Source organism: Lissotriton vulgaris, chromosome 3_1, assembly GCF_964263255.1.
Source record: "Lissotriton vulgaris chromosome 3_1, aLisVul1.2, whole genome shotgun sequence".
Taxonomy (NCBI): domain Eukaryota; kingdom Metazoa; phylum Chordata; class Amphibia; order Caudata; family Salamandridae; genus Lissotriton; species Lissotriton vulgaris.
In genome coordinates this window covers 1,084,029,639-1,084,051,486 of record NC_141689.1, presented here as the reverse complement: position 1 = coordinate 1,084,051,486, position 21,848 = coordinate 1,084,029,639, and positions in this window count along the sequence as shown.

The window sequence follows — 21,848 nt, the reverse complement described above, 5'->3', positions numbered from 1 at the left end:
ACCCTAGGTGCATAACTAGATTGGCTTGGGTCACCTTATCAGCCCCTGTACAGAGCACTATAGGTGCCCAGGGCATAGGTGCATCCAAGGCCTACCAGGGGCTGCAGCATATCTTTTGCCACCCCTGGCTGGCTATCTAAATTGACACAACTGGCTGATCACTCAGCTGGGGCAAGTGGGTGTAAACACCCCTTGCTTAGATATAGTATACCTATATCTAAACCTATATCTGGACACATATATAGCCTGTAAGCCACTCCTATGGAAGGCCTCATCAATCCTGGAGGCAGAGTGCGTGGTTTTATGTGAGATGGAGCTCTGGCATGAGCTGAGCCTGTCTGCAGCTGTCGGGAACAAGTCCCTAAGCTGATCCGGGATAATGCCAAACCATATACTATTAAGTGCATTATAATCCTCGCGGTTATATGTTAACTTTGGTTTGGCTTTATCAAAACATGTCGTGTAAGGTGTCATACGAATTGGAATACTACCCCCTCGCCAGTTCTGGCGACGGGGGTAGCATTCCACCCTTCTAGAGGGAGAAGACATGTTACTTTACTGAAACGCGGTTGATTTAAAATGAGCCTCAGATCCACAAAATGGATGCCCCTGCCACAGACACGGGTCTGGCCTCCTGCTGCTGACCGAAACCCGGCAGAGGAGGCCGGGACAAAGAGTTTCCTGTCACAGGGCGGTGTCAAACCACCCCAGACAGGAGATAGTGGATTGGAGTAGGGAGGTTTCAAAGAAACCAGACACTGCCTGGGGAGCACAAGGCTGCCCCTTGCAGGATCCGGCCAAACCGGTTCTGGGGCCTCCCAGCCCCTGTCCCAGCGCGGCCAGGATCAAAGGAGAGGGGTGTAACCACCCCCTTCCTGGGTCCCACCCATAGGAGGGGACCTAGCAGGATGTCCAACCCCCTAGATTCGAATAAGAGGGGGAGCAGTCCCAATGCAACTCAGATCATCCTGAAGAAACATAAGAAACGAAATCTGGACCCTTCGACTTTCTACACGACGTGAGAAGACTGAAGAATCTCCCTTGTGGTCAAGGAGTGACCACCCTGTGCAAACAGGCAACATCCAGCCCTCGACCCTTGCTTTGTTGCAGTTCCCGCCGGAACTCGAGCGACAGAGATCAACGAGATCAAGCTTGCCTGCCTTCTACCTGCAAGATCCACAGTCCCTGCAGAGCTGAGACCCGTGGAGGCGACCGGAAGTGTGGGGCACGCCATCTTGAAAAGGCCACGAGACGCTGACCGTGCAGCCCACGAGTGACCCTCGAAGCTGTACACCGGGGTTTGAGAAGCCCCAGCCCCGAGCTCCACTTACACCAAAGCTCACCCCTCCACACTCGACGAGTGCTGCGTGGGGCCCTTCTGCTTGTGTGCGCTCGACGCGTTGGCCCGGTCACTTGCCAGCTGGCTTGTGGCCCCTGTGCCGACGAAACTTGAAATACGACTCGCTTTTCTGGTTGCTCCAGATCTGCACCAGCTCCTGTGAAAAGGAGCACCCACTCTGACCCTCCTGGTTCGAGTGATAAGCAATCTCCCGGTTCCGCGTGGATTGCTTTTGCCAAGTGCTGTTTGCTGCAATCTTGAAGCCGACGGTGCTGACGGCGAGAGCCTACGTGGGACAGATCGTGACCTGCTCCTGGATGTCGCAGATGCCCCAGAGCCCACGTGACAGCGGAGAGAAGCCTATCGACAACCGCCTGATTGCGCCCGACATTGCCTGGTTCCGTCCTGGTTCCACCCTGGTCACTGCTGAGTGACCCAGACTCTGTCCCCTCTGCTTTCAGGTACTTTTCTACTTCGATCCACCCTTGGATCGCACCGGACACTTCTGCTTCACAGCGCCTGCAGCTGCAACAGCTTCAAGCACCAAGAACCTGCGTGACAGAACCCGACGCCACTTCGACCCTGTGCATCCACGGCCTGTGGGTGAGGTAACATTGCAACGCCGGTGTCTATACACTGGTACACACCTCTAGGGTCTGTGTCTAAAGTTTTGTGTTCCTAGGTGCAGCGGAAGTATCTTTTAATTCACTTTAACTGACTTTTACGCACCATTGACAGTGCATTGGTGCGCGCCGCACTTTCCGTGCTGCACCCGTCTCCTGTGGGCTACTCCCGACTTCATCATTGCTAGTCCTGACTGCTCCCAGCGAATCTCTAGGCCCTAGGCCTAACCATTGTTCGATAAGTGTTACTTATACCACTTTTTTAATATATGGTCTGAGTGGCCACCCGCCCTCATCCATAAACGTGCAACTTTATATGTGTAACAGTGCTTTTGATTTAACGCTTGTGCCCCTTTCCTCATAAAGAGTACTGGGGAGTAATTTAGAAATAAATACATATATTTTTATAATATATACTTGTGTGGTGTCCTTTCATTTGATTACAGGATTGTATGTGGTAAAACAGCTCGCTTAACACGACCTCTTAAGTTAAGCCTTTAAGGCTGCTTAGTCCATGCTACCACTAGGATAGCTTGTCTAACAAGGTTGACTTACAACCAGACATCTTTGGGGTTTGTTTGGACCGATACCCAGTGGTTCCAAAATTGGAAACACTACATATCAGGCCAACTTCTCACATTGGTGTGCAGCGGTGCGGATTTGAGCTTGCTGTTTGTTTTACCATTACAATCTTTATCAAATTGAAAGATCACATCAAGTACCTCTAGGTACATATAAATCAAAAGCTTAGCATATTAAGTTCTACTGAACTTAGTAGTTGTAGATTAAAGGGATTAGCACACCCTGACTACAACTCACTAGCAAGGTACAGTAGGAAACCACTTAGTGTAGGTAAGTGCATCACTTACACCTCACTAGCAGTCATGTCTGATACAGGTAGAGCCTCAGGCTCTGCTCCTGTAGAAGTTGATCCTATAGGGACAACATCCAGATATGACAACCTTAGCCACAAAGACCTGAGTGCCTTGTGCACAGCCAGGGGGCTAAAAAAGGGCAGAGGCCCTACCATTCCTTCCCTAATAGCTCTCCTAGAAAAGGATGACCTAGATAAGGTGAGCCAGGCTCCCTTAGAATCAGGTGAAGGGATAAACTCCCCTGAGAATGAGGATCTTCCTGACAATGAAGTAGTGGAGGAGGAAGAGGAAGAGGAAGACTCTGATTTAGAAGAGCCTGAAGATCAGGATCAGGGGGGAAACCAGGTACAGGTTGCCAGGCTTAACCAGGCCAACTTGGACCTACATGGGAATGGAGAGGGCCAGCACCACTCCAGATCTCATAACCAAATTCTCCCAGGTAACAGAAGGGAGAGATCTCTATCAAGGGACTCTCACCTTTCTAGTGCCTCAAGAGAATCTCAAAGAGGGATGACTTCCTCCCAGAGAAAAGAGCATAGGGCCAGGATGAGGGCTGTCCAACTCCAAATAGAAAGGGAAGAGGTAGCCTTGGCTCAAGCTAAACTTGCTTTAGCAAGAGAAAGAAAATTGTGTGGCTTAGATGCCACTGGTGGCAGCAAAGTTCCTAAAGAGAAACCCAGGTCCTATGATAGTAGAAACCTGACAAAGATTGTGCCCCCCTATCAGGAAGGGGATGACATCCACAAATGGATGACTGCTCTGGAGAGAGCCTGCATGGTACAGCAGGTTCCTGAGGAACAGTGGGCAGCAATCTTATGGTACTCCTTTTCAGAGAAAGGGAGAGATAGGCTCCTCACTGTCAGACATGAGGATGCCAGCAATTACAAAGTCCTGAAGAGTGTCCTAATAGATGGGTTTGGCTTAACCACTGAACAGTACAGGTTAAAGTTCAGAGATACCCAGAAGACACAGACTCAGGACTGGACTGATTTTGTTGATTGTGCAACTAAGGCTCTGGAGGGTTGGCTAAATGGCAGCAAAGTACATGACTTCACAGGATTGTATAATTTGATTATGAGGGAGCAGATCCTAAGTAATTGTCAGAACCAGCTCTTACACCAGCACCTGGTGGACTCAGATTTGACCTCTCCCCAAGAATTGGGAAAGAGGGCAGATAAATGGGTCAGAACCAGGATTAGGCCTAAGAATCAGGACAGTAACCAGAAGAAGGAGTCTACCAAGCCTCAAGATAAGGGTGGGGATAAATGTAAAGAAAACACTTCCCCAGGGCCCCAAAACTCCAAGAAGGGGGGTGGGTCCCAAGACACTTCATCAACTGAGAAAAAGCCTTATTGTCATGCCTGTAAACAGGTTGGGCATTACAAAACAGACAGCTGTTGTCCCAAGAATGGCAATAAAGAAAACATACCTCCAAAGCCAGCTCCAACACCTCCTGTTACTGTCAGCAGTAATACCCCAGGAAGTGGGAGCACACCCAGGAATCTGGGTGGGTTTACTTTTGGAGCCCAGGAGGACCCTGGCCTATCCAGGTCCCCATCCCCAAATGATCTTGTGTATGAGACTGGCATGGGGTTTGCCAACTTCTCTGTTTGCCCAAATACCTTGAGCAAATATAGACAAGAACCCATCATCAATGGTTTGAAAGTTGAAGCTTTCAGAGACACAGGGGCTAGCATCACCATGGTGGCTGACTGTATAGTCCCCTCTAAGCAACTTTTACCTGGTGCCAGATACCAGGTAACAAACATTGATGGCATCCAAACAAATCATCCCATGGCAGTAGTAAGTCTCAGCTGGGGAGGTGTCACTGGCCCAAAGAGAGTGGCAGTGTCACCAAACTTGCCTGTAGACTGTCTACTGGGTAATGATTTGGAAATCTCAGCCTGGGCTGAGGTTGAACAGGAAATCCATTCTAGAATGGTAAATTCCAATGGAAAGGTTAGTGGGGCTGTACTGGCTATATCCCCAATTCAAGATGTCCTTCCTGAAAAGGTTGGTAGGGCTGAGCAACTCTCTGCCCCATCTTTACCAGAAGCTCTTCCTGAACAGAATAGCAAAGCTGTTATGATAACAGCAGAAACCCAAACTGAGTCTCCTCCTGAAAAGGTTGGTGGGGCTGTGATGGCCACAGCCCAAACTCAAACAGATATGTGTGTGGTGAAGCCTGAAATGATGGATCACTCCACCCAAACTGAGAGCATGGAGGAGGAAGAGAAATCTCCCCCTCACCAGACATTAGGACAGGATCAGCCTCCTCAGGGAACTGATCTTACCCCTGATGAAGGAACTGCCCCAGAGGTTGTCAGGCCTGGCCTGACAGAGCCTCTGATGGCAGTGGACCCTTCTCAGGTGGGATCCAGTCTGGAGCAGGTAACCTGCCCCTCTCTACCTTGCCTCAGTCAGCCCAGGGCTGCAGAGGACAAGAAGGACAGTGAGACCCAGAGGGCCCCCTGTCAAATAAAGCACCCCCATCAACAGATTAGGGGCACCAAAACTAGTAGGCCTAGTAAGGTGAAAACTTTAAAAACTCCTGAGGGAGCCCCCTTAAAAACAGTTAGGGACCTCCCACAGATGGATTCTGTTGGGCACAGCCAAACCTGGGACCCAAAGGGCCCAAACCTGAACTGTCCCTCCAGCAAGCCAAACAGAGGGACCCAGCCTCCAGCTTTAGGTAGCCAGAGGTTGACCCTGAGAGCTCAGTGCAACTCAGTTGAAGAAAGAAAGGCACACATGGTGGAAGATAATTGGAGGAAGTTGAGCCCAAAAATAGTGGAGCCTCACTTCAATACTCCATATCCAAACCAGCCTTTAACTTTGCATAAACACACCCAAGGTAGTGATTCCCTATGGTGGAGACCCTCTAATACCCCTAGGGTGAGGGACTGCTTAGTGGACCATGAGACAGGGGGTACCCATGCTAGTGCAGGTACTTCCTTATATGGCCACTCAGGCAATAAAGGCTTACCTGGCCAAGGATAGCCTTATCTCCTTTCGTTTGGGGGGGGGTTATGTAGGAAGGTGGCTACCTGACTATGGTTACCCCAGATTTTTTGCCTTGTGTTTAGCTGGTTTTCGACTTAGTTGGCCTGGTTCCCTGCTAATCAGGGCCCCAGGCTATCTGCTCTCTCTGTAAAATGGATTCCATGTACCCTAGGTGCATAACTAGATTGGCTTGGGTCACCTTATCAGCCCCTGTACAGAGCACTATAGGTGCCCAGGGCATAGGTGCATCCAAGGCCTACCAGGGGCTGCAGCATATCTTTTGCCACCCCTGGCTGGCTATCTAAATTGACACAACTGGCTGATCACTCAGCTGGGGCAAGTGGGTGTAAACACCCCTTGCTTAGATATAGTATACCTATATCTAAACCTATATCTGGACACATATATAGCCTGTAAGCCACTCCTATGGAAGGCCTCATCAATCCTGGAGGCAGAGTGCGTGGTTTTATGTGAGATGGAGCTCTGGCATGAGCTGAGCCTGTCTGCAGCTGTCGGGAACAAGTCCCTAAGCTGATCCGGGATAATGCCAAACCATATACTATTAAGTGCATTATACTCCTCGCGGTTATATGTTAACTTTGGTTTGGCTTTATCAAAACATGTCGTGTAAGGTGTCATACGAATTGGAATACTACCCCCTCGCCAGTTCTGGCGACGGGGGTAGCATTCCACCCTTCTAGAGGGAGAAGACATGTTACTTTACTGAAACGCGGTTGATTTAAAATGAGCCTCAGATCCACAAAATGGATGCCCCTGCCACAGACACGGGTCTGGCCTCCTGCTGCTGACCGAAACCCGGCAGAGGAGGCCGGGACAAAGAGTTTCCTGTCACAGGGCGGTGTCAAACCACCCCAGACAGGAGATAGTGGATTGGAGTAGGGAGGTTTCAAAGAAACCAGACACTGCCTGGGGAGCACAAGGCTGCCTCTTGCAGGATCCGGCCAAACCGGTTCTGGGGCCTCCCAGCCCCTGTCCCAGCGCGGCCAGGATCAAAGGAGAGGGGTGTAACCACCCCCTTCCTGGGTCCCACCCATAGGAGGGGACCTAGCAGGATGTCCAACCCCCTAGATTCGAATAAGAGGGGGAGCAGTCCCAATGCAACTCAGATCATCCTGAAGAAACATAAGAAACGAAATCTGGACCCTTCGACTTTCTACACGACGTGAGAAGACTGAAGAATCTCCCTTGTGGTCAAGGAGTGACCACCCTGTGCAAACAGGCAACATCCAGCCCTCGACCCTTGCTTTGTTGCAGTTCCCGCCGGAACTCGAGCGACAGAGATCGACGAGATCAAGCTTGCCTGCCTTCTACCTGCCCGATCCACAGTCCCTGCAGAGCTGAGACCCGTGGAGGCGACCGGAAGCGTGGGGCACGCCATCTTGAAAAGGCCACGAGACGCTGACCGTGCAGCCCACGAGTGACCCTCGAAGCTGTACACCGGGGTTTGAGAAGCCCCAGCCCCGAGCTCCACTTACACCAAAGCTCACCCCTCCACACTCGACGAGTGCTGCGTGGGGCCCTTCTGCTTGTGTGCGCTCGACGCGTTGGCCCGGTCACTTGCCAGCTGGCTTGTGGCCCCTGTGCCGACGAAACTTGAAATACGGCATCGCTTTTCTGGTTGCTCCAGATCTGCACCAGCTCCTGTGAAAAGGAGCACCCACTCTGACCCTCCTGGTTCGAGTGATAAGCAATCTCCCGGTTCCGCGTGGATTGCTTTTGCCAAGTGCTGTTTGCTGCAATCTTGAAGCCGACGGTGCTGACGGCGAGAGCCTACGTGGGACAGATCGTGACCTGCTCCTGGACGTCGCAGATGCCCCAGAGCCCACGTGACAGCGGAGAGAAGCCTATCGACAACCGCCTGATTGCGCCCGACATTGCCTGGTTCCGTCCTGGTTCCAGCCTGGTCACTGCTGAGTGACCCAGACTCTGTCCCCTCTGCTTTCAGGTACTTTTCTACTTCGATCCACCCTTGGATCGCACCGGACACTTCTGCTTCACAGCGCCTGCAGCTGCAACAGCTTCAAGCACCAAGAACCTGCGTGACAGAACCCGACGCCACTTCGACCCTGTGCATCCACGGCCTGTGGGTGAGGTAACATTGCAACGCCGGTGTCTATACACTGGTACACACCTCTAGGGTCTGTGTCTAAAGTTTTGTGTTCCTAGGTTCAGCGGAAGTATCTTTTAATTCACTTTAACTGACTTTTACGCACCATTGACAGTGCATTGGTGCGCGCCGCACTTTCCGTGCTGCACCCGTCTCCTGTGGGCTACTCCCGACTTCATCATTGCTAGTCCTGACTGCTCCCAGCGAATCTCTAGGCCCTAGGCCTAACCATTGTTCGATAAGTGTTACTTATACCACTTTTTTAATATATGGTCTGAGTGGCCACCCGCCCTCATCCATAAACGTGCAACTTTATATGTGTAACAGTGCTTTTGATTTAACGCTTGTGCCCCTTTCCTCATAAAGAGTACTGGGGAGTAATTTAGAAATAAATACATATATTTTTATAATATATACTTGTGTGGTGTCCTTTCATTTGATCACAGGATTGTATGTGGTAAAACAGCTCGCTTAACACGACCTCTTAAGTTAAGCCTTTAAGGCTGCTTAGTCCATGCTACCACTAGGATAGCTTGTCTAACAAGGTTGACTTACAACCAGACATCTTTGGGGTTTGTTTGGACCGATACCCAGTGGTTCCAGAATTGGAAACACTACATATCAGGCCAACTTCTCACACTTATTCCGCAAACTCCACGAGCAGAGCGGAATTTTACCCTCAGGCCTAAATAAAAGGAGAGTTTAAGGCTTGTCAATTAGTTTTACATGCCAAGTCAAATTTGCAGTAAACTGCACACACAGGCACTGCAGTGACAGGCCTGAGACAGGTTTGAAAGGCTACTTATGTGGGTGGAACAATAAGTGCTGCAGCCCACTAGTAGCATTTGAAGTACAGGCCCTGAGTATATTGCATATCACTTTACAAGGGAATTACCAGTTCATCAAATACGCCAATCTTGTGTACACCAATGTTTAGGGGAGAAGCACATGCACTTTAGCACTGGTTAGCAGTGGTAAAGTTCTCAGAGTCCTAAGGACAGCAAAAGTAATCAGCAAAAATGAAAGGCAAAAGGTCTGGGGAAAGACCACCTCAAGGATGATAGATCTAACACACCCCACTCATCAACCGCCCTGAAGCAGCTTGCACACAACCTCACCGCTAACATTCTACTCACATCACATTCCACACACTTTGTTCCATAACAGAGACATCACACTACTCCCTCCCTTTCCAGCAACATAAATATAGGAAACCTATATATTCTAAGCTGAATATAATGATTCAACCAAAACCTAAACCAGACATTATTTATATATATATCATTTCCACATTTCTTGACAGAAAGGTTATATACACATGCTCTATATCAGCTGATAACATAATGTGTATTTGTAAAGTGCACATGGGCATCTTGGTGCTGAATAACAGATGTTGTTGCCTAACTCTTTATCGACCGCAGAGGTATGAAAGGCTGAGTAGACCTGCCGAGATTTAGAGCTGGAACCATGAGGTCAAAAACAGGCCCCTACAGGGGAAGCACTAGCTCACTAAGATAACAGACCCAGCTGATCATGTAGTCTTATAGTTATTTCGACCGATTAAACTCCCTCTGACTCTAGTGTACATGGCTTTGCTCATTGGATAGTTCTTTCCTTCCAAACATCATAAGTAGATCTGTCCCATCCACTTTCATCAACTCATTAGGATGTTCATCACCATGTTCATTCATTTGAGATACAATTTCCTGTGAATCCTCCTTTACTTCTTTCCTCACATCTTTTTTTTGCTTTATTTCTGCAACATTTTTAATAAAAGGACTTTTTTCACAAGTCACTGAAAAAGACATTCAAAGCCAGTCACTTACATTTGCCCTATGTCAACTTTCCTCACCCCTGAAACATTCTCTTGTGAAGTTTTAGTGAGTATCTTTCAACACTTCTTTCCGTTTGACGTCACATGACACTTCCTTAACCTTCTCAGTTAATAGATCACGTTTTTCTTTGGCATTGCTTAGCTCAGTCATGCATTTGAGCATGTGTTCTACTCTTTATGCCGCCATAATCACTTCCTCCTGGCGTGGTTCATCCTTCAACCACAACTATTCCCTGATTTTGTCACTTGCATATTTCAAAACAAATTGCTCTCTAATTCTTTCTTCAATTGCAGCTTCAAACTTACATGTGCAAAAACAACAGTTGATGGACAGAATGCAGAACAATGTCATACATTCACCTCAGTACAGAGATCTGGGCCTAAATCCATCGTTTTTTTGCTCACTATGCTATACCACTTTGAACCCAGCCATATGCAAATCAGTCTTAACCCTGTGCCCCGTGGGAACAGTCCAGCCCGAACTGCCAAGCCAGGTCCTCCCTGGACTGCAAATGAGTATCCTAGGACCGGTTTCGGGCTTTCAACCCTCATCAGCCAGGATAGCTTGATTCCAGTGGCATGGAGAGCACGGGACTTACGCCTGAGCATACCCGTCCCACTCAGGGTGACAAATGCAAAAACAAGCATTTGCAATGCAATAGGTCTCGCATTAAGAAAGTTTGAGCTATTGGTATTGTAAATTACACATTTCTTATTTATGTTTTGTTTTTGAAAATAGCGAAATTAATAGCGTTGTCATTTACAATGCCAATAGTTATAACTTTCGCAAATGTGACACCTATAGCATTTGTAATGCAATATGTGTTGTATTTACATGACTTACATGTTTTAATATTACAAATAACAATAGCTTTTATTTTTTTAATAATTAATACTTAAATAAAAGTTATTGTAATTTATAATGGCAATAGCTAAAACTTTTGTAAATACCTTTTGTGAAGATTATGTTCAATGTATTTTATTGTGAAAAATCCAAGAAAAGAAATGAAACATTAACATCTTTTTGTTACATTTGTAATAAAGCTTGAAACATTGAGAGAACATATTTGAACCAGTTGTTGTTGAATGGTTGCACAGATTGATGCTCTGGTGGCGCTGAGTGATGTTGTAATGGCGAACGAGTGATGCTGCGGCGTTCAGTGATGCTGTGGCAGCTCATAGTGATGTTGTGGTGCCCCTGAGTGATGCTGTGGTGGTGCTGAGTGATGCTGTATGCTATGCTATGTTTTGTTTTGTTATGCTATGCTATGTTTTGCTATCTTATGGTGAGTGGTGAGGGTGAGGGGTGTGAGGGTGAGGGCATGTGACGGTGAGGGGGTGTGTGAGGGTGAGGGTGTGAGGGTGTGTGAGGGTGAAGGGGTATGAGAGTGAGGGGGTGTGAGGGTGAGGGTGCATGAGAGTGAGTGTGAGGGTGAGGGGGTATGAGGGTGAGGGTGCGGGTGTGTGAGGGTGAGGGGGTGTGAGGGTGAGGGGGTGTGAGAGTGAGGGGGTGTGAGGGTGAGGGGGTGTATGAGCGTGAGGGTGAGGGGGGTGAGGTTGAGGAGGTGTGGGGGTGTGAGGGTGATGGAGGGTGTGAGGGTGAGGGGGTGTGGGGGGGTGAGGGTGAGGGGGTGTGAGGGTGAGGGTGGGTGTGCGTGGGTGAGGGTGGGTGAGAGTGTGTGTGATGGTGAGAGGGTGTGTGAGGGTGAGAGCGTAAGTAATCCTCAATGTTGCTGGAGTGTTTTGCAGTCATTTGGTGTTGTGATCAATGTGTGCTGTATAAAAGACGGGCGGGCGTCTTTTTTGCCCAGCATTGTTTAGTGTTATGTACACTCCTCGAAGGCGGATGCAGACAGGCATTTTTAAAACTTGTGGTCCAGTTGTGGTTGATGCGGAGATTCATTTCTTGTTAAAACCTGTTTTGATGGTGATCGCCCAGTTGGAGAGTGGGTGCCTTTCTGCTGAGCTCTGAGGGCAACGGAAGAGAGCGGCTCCTTCCCACTGTGATTAAACAAACATATGCCCCTTTTTTTGTTGACGTACTTTGGATGGAAGCCCTGGAGCGATGGCCCGGGGAGGACGAGGCTCGGGGACGGGCAGGAGGCCGAAGCTTTTCACAATAAAACATGGCCACTAGATGGCAGTGAGGATCCACCACATTAAACAAGCTTGCAGTCAGGCTGATACAAAGAATCCTCTCGGAGCAGTGAAAAACAAGCTCTCGGCATTGCGTGGGGGGTGAGCGGAGCGGATTTCTTTGAAGTCTGATGGGGGGGAGCGGATCCTTTGAAGTCTGATGCCAAGGCTCACAAGCTGATAACAAATGGCGTGTGATGTGATGTGCACGCGCCTGGCTCACATGAACTGTATTGAATCCGCTGTTAAGGGAGACTTTTCGGACCGCTTACTATAATCTCGCCTACCATCCCTACGGGATGAATAGACGAGACCTAACAACAGTTGATGGACAGAATGCAGAGCAATGCCATACATTCACCCCAGTACAGAGATCTGGGCCTAAATCCATCGTTTTGCTCATCATGCCATTCCACTTTGAACCCAGACATATGCAAATCAGTCTTGAACCTGTGCCCCATGGGAACAGTCCAGCCTGAACTGCCAAGCCAGGTCCTCCCTGGATTGGAAACAAGCATCCTAGGGCCGGTTTCGGGGTTTCAGCCCTCATCAGCCAGGATAGCTTGACTCCAGTGGCATGGAGAGCACAGGACTCACATCTGAGCATACCCGTCCCACTCAGGGGGACAAATGCAAAAACAATAGTTGATGGACAGAATGCAGAACAATGTCATACATTCACCTCAGTACAGAGATCTGGGCCTAAATCAGTTACATGTAGCTGCTAACTTCTTGAGACTAGTGATATATTATTCCGCTGTCTCCTCTTTACCCTGTTCCCACAACACAAAATGATACCTTTCCATTAGAGTCACTCTTTGAAGATAATGGACATCATGTTTTAACAGACATAGCTTATATTCATTTAAATCCCTTTGCTTCCCCACACTCAACTCGGGCACAATTCTCTAAAATCTCCTGCCCCTCACTTCCTAGACAATGCAACAGTAAAGAACACTTCCGCTCAACACTCAAATTTGTACCACAAACCCCAGCATTAGGCTCAAACATTGTTTTCCACTTACTCCATCTCAGTGAAGGTTTTCTAGGGCTACTCAAAAAGAAGAGTGTAGGCGGGACAATCTGCATTTTTCCTTTCAGAAATTAACCCCACCCTTGGCAGACAGTGAACCTTTTTTCCATGTATGTGCACCACACTGCCTTTATCTTATTTTAAACTATATATATATATATATATGTGTGTGTGTGTGTGTGTTGAAGTGACTATCAGGCTCTCCAGTATTGCCCCCACCCTCAGGATGAAAAATAAATCTTAACTCTGAACAACACTACCACCCTTCACTGCCTATAACACAAGTTCAAAGAGACTTCTTATAGTTCTTTCACAGTCTCATCATTTTAGAATTGAAACATTTTGATATTCTATAGAACAAAGCCATAGTTGATCCTTATGGAGCTTATGCAACTAACAATCATTGGCAAAGCCAATAGTCCTGGCTTTGTTGTAGCTGTAATGTTACTAGCTGTATTATATATCCGGATACAAAGACATAAGCAGCATATTACCAGTCAGGCACCACACTATGCTAAGCACAGATGTTTTAGCTTGCATGTTTCAAGCCACACCCTAACTACATCAGCCATGCAATTTTGAGAGAACCCTCAGTTTTTTCACCCCATTTAACGCACTGCAAAAAATACAATGCATTCATTTTTGCCATGGGGAAAATTGCTGGCTTTTGGCGATTTTGCTAATTTTTCTACAACTGGGACCAGGGCTGTCAACTTTTCATCCTGATAATGAGTGAAATGTACATATTTGCAATATGCCTATGTGTGACCTTTGTATGCCTTCTGTGTTACACCTGGAGTGCCACTTCACTGAAAGGTTAATTATTAACTTGAACCAGATAAACTGCCAAAGCAGTGCAAAATAGTGTCCTCCACATTAAATTACTACATGCAGCGCCAGCTGCATGCCCATGAGCAAATACTGACATGGATGATTGCTCCAAAGCTGTCCTTCACTATTTCCTGTGTGAAAATCTCATCCAGGAAATAACTTTCCTTTGCAGTCTCGTACCTTCAGTCCTGCGTTTGTAATAAAATAAAAAACACTACTGGTACCGACAGACAAATTAAAAGCCTGGACTGGTCTCAGTAGTTACATAAAATCAGAACACTTCAGAACTCGGCCCCGCAGTCATTGAGTACAGTTCAGTCTGTCTCAGCACCGGAATTTCGGTGCCAGAATAACTGACCTGATGCCAATGCTGCTTTTGAACAGCTGATGCAGCCGTCTCTAACCCATCCTCCAGATCTCAGCAGAACTCCGTCTTTCCAGGCACGCAATGTCCACCATCCCTCCAGGCTTCTAGCACTGACTGCTTTAATTCAGGTTCATGCAGCATTCATTCGGTACTGCACACCTCCCTCCCTTTCGGCTCCAGCAGAACGGCTCTCTCTAGTGACAACAGGACCCTGCCGGGGTATTCCCTCCAAAACATGCCACTACAGGAGGGTTCTCTCTTCCCACTATGATGTTGTAGCAGTGCCTCCTTTCAGCATCCTACAGCCTGAACTCACTGCCCCATATTCCTCCATGCTTTTACAGTACCCTCACTCTTAAATCAGTCTACGCCACACTTTTTTTTTCTCAGGATGCAGCAACACACCCGGCTGGCGTCCTCCAGTATTCCCTCCACCTTTAGTGGTAGAGAATCCCCCACTCTAGGTCTGCAGCACTCACTTTCTTCGTTATAGCAGTCAATCGACCCAGCGAAATGGGGAATTTCAGCCAAGGCGGTTTCAGTCAATATCATTGTGACTTATGTGGTGAAACTCCAAATCCCAGGATGCTGGTGTTATCAACTAAAAAGGTATTTGCTGAAAGTTTCCCTTATTAGTCAGCTGACGGCTGTGTTGGGTATTCTTTGAGTGCACCTATCCTTCTGACTCTCATGCGTCCTGATGAGTGCACTTTTTCCCTCCTGGTTAATGCTGAACTTTACTGCCACCCTTGTAATGTGGGTGTGTTGCCTTTGTAGCTCTTGGTGCTTTAGTAACACACAGTAGCGGTCGGTGGTGGGACTGCTGCCGGGCGGTGATGTGGGGAGGGGGAGGGGCAGGGTGGGGGGTAGTAAACTACGGAATACAGCCAAATACAGAATTTCGTAGCGTGCACTCAGAGGCATAACTAGAGCCAAATTTCAGGGGGGGGCTGAGAAAAAATTTCGGGAAAGGCTGAACCTTTAATCAGTAGGCAGAGTGGAGCTGCAGGGCCTCCAACAAGGGGTGAAACAACAGTAAGGCCTAATTAACATTTAAATGGTCTTTTAAAGACCTGTGAAACGTTCGGGTGCAGCTCTGTGTGTGCCCGGGATCTGTCTCATCCCGGGCTGCAACACATGTCGGGGGGGTTGAAGCCCGGTGAGTCCAATGGGTGCTGCGCGCCTGCGTGCACTGCATCGCCAAGTGCGATACAGTGAGTGCAACGAAATTCATTTTATTTATTTATATGTTTACTTACCTGTATTTGGCCGTATTCCATAGTTTACTAACCCCCACCCTGCCCCACCCCGCCCCACATCACCGCCCGGCAGCACTCCCGCCACCGACCTTACTGGTTACACAGTGAATCAAACATCGCTGTAGCTGAACATGATAACAGGATGAATTTAAGTTGCACTTATTTACCTTACAGCCAAGCTTTTGCGCAGTCTCAGATATCCATTCTTTCCACACATAGGCCTGTACTTCATCGCATTGCATGTTTGTAAGTTGTCCTATCTAACTTATGAGGGCCATTTCAGCTCTCTTCTCCAGGGTTCTCTAGCTTGTGCCGTTTCTACGAACCAATCGAGTTGAAGGTAGATATGAATTTGTTAGTCCAGTGCAGCATGCCCAGACTCCCAAGACACAGTGCATTGGCCTGATACAATTAGGGTGAAATAGGAACCGTGCAGCTCTGGGTTCCGGTGCCACTGCACCTATTGCATAATTTGTGTCTACACTCCTGGGCAGACCCCATGTTGTGACAAGTCTATTCACCTGTGTCTGACCAGCTTGAATACGTAATGAAGCAGCTTCCACTCGTCCTTGTAAAATAAGCTACAAAGGGCACTATTATCTGTCTGGCAGGAGTTGGGGCCGCAAATGACGCATGCTGGCCTGAAGATGTGGTTCCATCCATGTGGGTGAGACACTTCAAATCCCTGCTGCAGAGACAGAATCACAACTGCGTGGTTAATACTCACATTCAAGTAATCAACCTCTGTCCTAGGACAGAACAAAGTCCTCTCAGCTCCAAAAGCAGGAAAGGCAAACTGAAAATGGATGTGTTATCATCTCAGATCTATAAGTGTGTCAAATTGGTGACCCTGCAGTAATAAAGGGTGACACTATAATGAGTCACCTTAACTCTTGGTGTATGAAAGTTGGCAGTACTGTGGGATCCTAAAACACTGGTCATGCAGGTACAAATCTGACCGGGTGACAACCTTACTTGCAACATGCAGATTCCGGATTTGCATTGTATATAGAGCACTCAGTGGGTTGCTGCATTTATTACAATGATCCTTTAGTTACTAGTAGTTAATAAGTTAACATCCATCTAATATAGCACAGTGAGCAATGAACAGGCATCAAGGATCTGTATGCAAACTGTAAGGCATAGCTTTGGTCCTTTTTTCCCTCAGGTTTTCATTATACCAAGGTTGCTGAAAAGGGTTCATTTGGGCAATAATTCAGTCTTATCAGCACAGGCAACCATTGCATTATGCTTTAAAGCCAGACTTTGTTTTTCTCCTGACCACGTAATCTTAACACATAGGGGCATATGTAGGTAGGCTTTTGCGATTCGCAAACGCCGTAATTCGCAGAATTACTAATGTTTGCGAACGCAAAAGTGTGTGATGCTATGTAGGTAAGAAATGTTCTATGCAAAATTGCTAATCGCAAAATTAGCGATTAGCAATTTCGCGAGTAATGGGTTCTGTGAATAAATATGGGAATCTGCAATCTGCGTATCAGTATTGCGAAAATCGCAAATACCGTCACGCAAAAAGCGAATTTGCAATTTCCAATGTAGGTAAAATTCGCAAATAGCGAATTTACGAAATTCGCAAATGTGCACTTCTCAATTACCACCAACTCTGGCCAGGTGGTAACCAGGTGCAACCTATATAAAGTGGCCCATGATGCATCAGTGGCTTCTCACAATGGCTGGGCTTTATGTTATAGCCAGGAGGCTGCGTATCCGTGAGGCTGAAGAGAGAAGGAGACGTCAGGAGAGGATTTACAAGACACGCATCCGCCTCTTCCAACGCACTGAGGAGGACATCCATGTGCACTACAGGCTGCATCCAGACAGTATTCTTGAGCTGATAGAGGAGCTGACACCCAAGCTTGAGCACCTCACATACAGGGCCCAGATACATACAGGTGTTGTGCTCACTGCCCCTCCTAGCATCAGGGAGTTTCCAGGGGGTGATTGTCACAGCGGGAGGGGTGTCCCAGAGTGCACTTTCGCGTTTCTTCCATGCTTTCCTCAATGCCATGATGTAGAGGATGCATGTCCACATCAAATTTCCAGACACACAGCAGGAACTTGACCAAACCAAACAGGATTTTTATCAAATTGCCCAATTCCCCCACGTGATTGGCTGTGTAGACGGAACACATGTCGCACTGTCCCCCCATCACACAATGAGTATGTTTTTAGAAACAGAAAATCATACCATTCAATTAACATCCAGGTAGTCTGAAATGCCAAAAATCTCATCACCGATATCGTATCAAAATTTCCAGGAAGCACTCATGATTCCTTCATTTTTAGACACTGTGCTTTACATCGCAGACTTACAAATGGCGATTTTGGAGTGGGATACCTGCTAGGTAATTTCATGGCACACACAAACAGTTGTAAGAAATGTTTCAACTTGCAGCATCTCACTAAACATATACATTCTTCTTCCATGCAGGAGACAGTGCATATGCTGTGCGTGACTACATTCTCACACCCTACCTAAATCCAACCACAGCTGCTGAGCATAGATACAACACTGCCCACAAAGCCACAAGAGCCACTATCGAGAGAACCTTTGGAATCCTCAAAAGCCGTTTCCGCTGCCTCCACAAGAGTGGAGGCATTCTACAGTACAGTCCAGAAACGTGCTTCAAGATAATGGTGGCCTGCGCTATGCTACACAATATTGCTATCAAGAAGGGCACCCCAGTGGATCTGACTGACTCCGACACATCCGATGAGGAGGAACCAGCCCCCCAACGCAGATGTGCAGGAGGAGCTGGGGCAGCTGCTGGGCGCATGAGACGTGATGACATCACACAGAACTACTTCTAGGTAAGAGAAAATACCACAATGACCAATGTTGTTGTTCAAAGAAATATTTTACTTCCTTAAATGTAGGAAATGCAATGTCACACAGTGTGACTGTTAGTTTGGAATTTGCACGGTTCATGTCCTCACAGTGCTCAAACATCATTAACGTAAGTCCTCATGGGATGTGTTGCTTCACAACATACCATTGTCCATTCTGCCCCTTCACCTAAGGCACCCTTCACCTGATGCACCACCGTCAGCCTGTTCTGTTGTTTCTGTGTTGTTGTCCACACCTCTGCCCTGACGGCCACTCCTACGCCTTTCTGCTGGTATTGGTGGTGTTGGTGTGCTTCTGCTTGATTGGCCATCAGTGTCTATGCTACCGGGCGTAACAATCCCCCCAGTAACAGCAGCCCGCAGCTGATCAAGTGCATGGGTTACCTGCACCAGGCTCTTTGCAACGTCCTGACAGCAGTGTGCCATTTCATGTTGCATGCTCACAGTTCTTCTACCAAGCATGGATATAGCTGTTGATTGTCGGCTCACAGCCCTTGCAAATTGGTCCAGCGTTGGTCCCTGCGCTGGGCCTGCCTGGCAATCCTTGCTTCATTTAGATTAGCCTCTGTTGCTCTTGCTATAGCTGTGATGTCAAGTCTCATCTCTGAAATGTGCCGATTGTGTTGCGCCAGCTGACGCTGTATTGATGATATGCCTTTGTGTTGCAGGTGCTGCACATGTAACATTTGGCCCTCCAGCCCAGCAAAAACGGAATCACTACGTGTTGAGGCACTGCAGGTGTTGGTCCGTGCCCTCTGTCTGGCTCCACTGCCAGTCGTGTTGGATGTTGGTGTTTGGGATCTGCCCTGAGATGTGCTTTGTGATGCATCAGTCTGTGTTTCGTCTTCTGCATCTGTGGACCCAGATGGCATTTGAATCAATGCAGGTACTATTTTGCGCTGTTTGTTTTGCGCAGAAGGCATGTCACGTGTAGCTCCCTGGCTCTCCTGCCCTGCCTGGTCCTCTGCTGAAGCTGTCTCCCCCAGTGCTGCAACAGTGTCCTGTGTTGTAGGTCCATCTGTCAAAAAATAGCACACATGAGTTGTGTGTCAATAGAATTTATTTTTCAATAACGTTTTGAAAATACTATTTACATGCCTGCTTGCCTATTTTGTGCACTTTGCATATTGCTATTGGAACTGTTCCCTTTGTATGTCTATCTGCCCCTATTTACATTATATATGACTACATTTCCCATTATGCCTCACTGGGTATTCATAAAAACATGGACCGGATTCCTATTCATGCAGGTGGATTTTGGGGTCTGGGTGGGATGGGAATGCATTGGGTGATTTTGGCATGCATCTTACCTTCTGTGGTGTCTCTGGTTTCAGAGCTGTCCAGGTTGGCCACGCCCGTCACTGCCTCAGGCAGGGGGGTTGTCTCCACCAACTCCTCCATGGGCGTCAGTTCAGGTGTAGTGAAGCTTCCACCTCCAGTTACTTTGGCTTCTGCCAATCTCGTGGCCACCCTCTCTTTGGACCTTTGTCTCATATCATACCACCGCTTCCTGAGGTCCTCGGTGGTACGATGGGTAACGCCAATTGCATTCACCATTTCCTGAATGTCTGACCATATTTTCCTTTTCCTGGTTTCAGGCACACGGAGTAAGGCTTTTCCAGACAGGAGGTGGTGTTGCCTCACCACCTCCTCTGTTAATACCTACAACTCCCTCTCAGAAAATTTCTGTTTCCTTTTTCTGCATTGGTCTTCTGCCTGCTTCTCACCACCTTGCTTTTCAGCACCCTGTGTTTCCATTTTGCTCAGCTTGAAGTCAGAGCTAATTCCACACTCCCTACTCTCTGTCTCTCAGCCAGCAACTGACTTTGGGACAGGTGCAGGCAATCAGGTGCAGCATGGAGACTCACACTTCCTGGTTGTGATGCCATCATTCTGCACCTGAATTGCTCTTTCCCATTTTTGCGATTCCTTCTTAGCGAATTCACTAATAAGGAATCGCTATTTGAGTAATCGAATTCTGCGAATTTTTGAGAATCGCTAAAAAATAGCGATTTTTACCTACAACCGATTTTGCGATTCGGAAAGTGCGATTCGCCGAAAATCGCATTTTCCAAATCGCAAATTCGGAATTACCTACATATGCCCCATAATGCCCAACACTATGGATGATATGTGGCTCCTACACCGTGTAACATTGATTATGTACAAACATCATGTATATTGATTTACACACTTGTACAATTCATTGTCTATGTATAATATGTTTATCTGTAGTAAAGTAATTTGACACTCTACATTAGGATTAATAGCGCTATAAAAGAAATTGAATAAAAAAAGAAATTAGTACGTGATATTTACATAATTTGTCAAGAGGCAGAAATACTCTTACCGCCCAAGGGCTTGCACAGGAACAGAAGTCGAATAGTTCCCAACTCCCTCCACAGAATCCCTCAGAGCCTGTTATAAAACTTGACTCTCAGTGACTCCACAGGGGGAAGGGGGAGTGGATAAAATAAGAAACAAGAGAAGAGACTGCACTGGAACTGTTCTTACTGCTTCTCTTGTTCAGTCTGTCCTGCAGACCCAACTTAGGAGAAACCCTAAATGTGCCCATAAAGAGAGATTATCATTCCACCTAACTGCTCTATATTCTGTCTCTGCTTTTGGTCAATATTTTTATCTAAGCTTTCAGTAATCTTGCTCCTCTTATTTTATTATAGTCTCAATATTCTTTTGACCTCTTCTGCTGAGATGATACCTGTTAGACGGGGACCCGGAGGGTCGGCCGAGTACAGGGGGAGAGGCCTCCGGTGAGGGCCGTCTCCGGCGATTGTACAGACAAGTAACTTCCCCCCCACAGACGGACACCACACAAGGATGAGTTCAACACACTTTATATAAGAATCTTGAGGCAAGGTGATAACGATACAGTGGGGTCAGGACACGAGGATCCCCCCAATTCTAGTCTCTGTAGGGTAAAGGGTAGCGGGACAGTCTTAGTACCGGTCCGGTACAGGTGTGGCAAGAGGAAAGCTCACAATCCTCGAGCTTGGGGGTCCGCAAGGAGGGGCCGCGGCAGCGCCAGCAGGCTAGGATGATGGTTCACAGCGAGGAGGGCCGCGGCAGCGCCAGCAGGCTAGGATGATGGTTCACAGCGAGGAGGGCCGCGGCAGCGCCAGCAGGCTAGGACGATTGTTCACAACGAGGAGGGCCGCGGCAGCGCCAGCAGGCTACGAAGATGGTGCACGACAAGAAAGGCCGCGGCAGCGCCAGCAGGCCAAGACGATGGTTCACGTTGGAGAGGGCCGCAGCAGCGCCAGCAGGCTTCGGAGATGGTTCACAAGAAAGGGCCGCGGCAGCGCCAGCAGGCCTCCAAGGATGAGTTCCTCACGGTGTCTCTCGACTCCAAGATACAACTGCCTTCCTGTTCTGGAGCTGCCCCAGTTATAGGTCTGGCCTCCTTTGATGTCCGGACCCTCGCACTTGGAGGTCGGGAGGTCCGGGATGAGGGAGTCCAGACACCCAGCAGGGGGGTGGAGCCAGCGCCCGGGGAGGCCGGGGGCGATCGACACCTGGCGGAGGGGAGACATT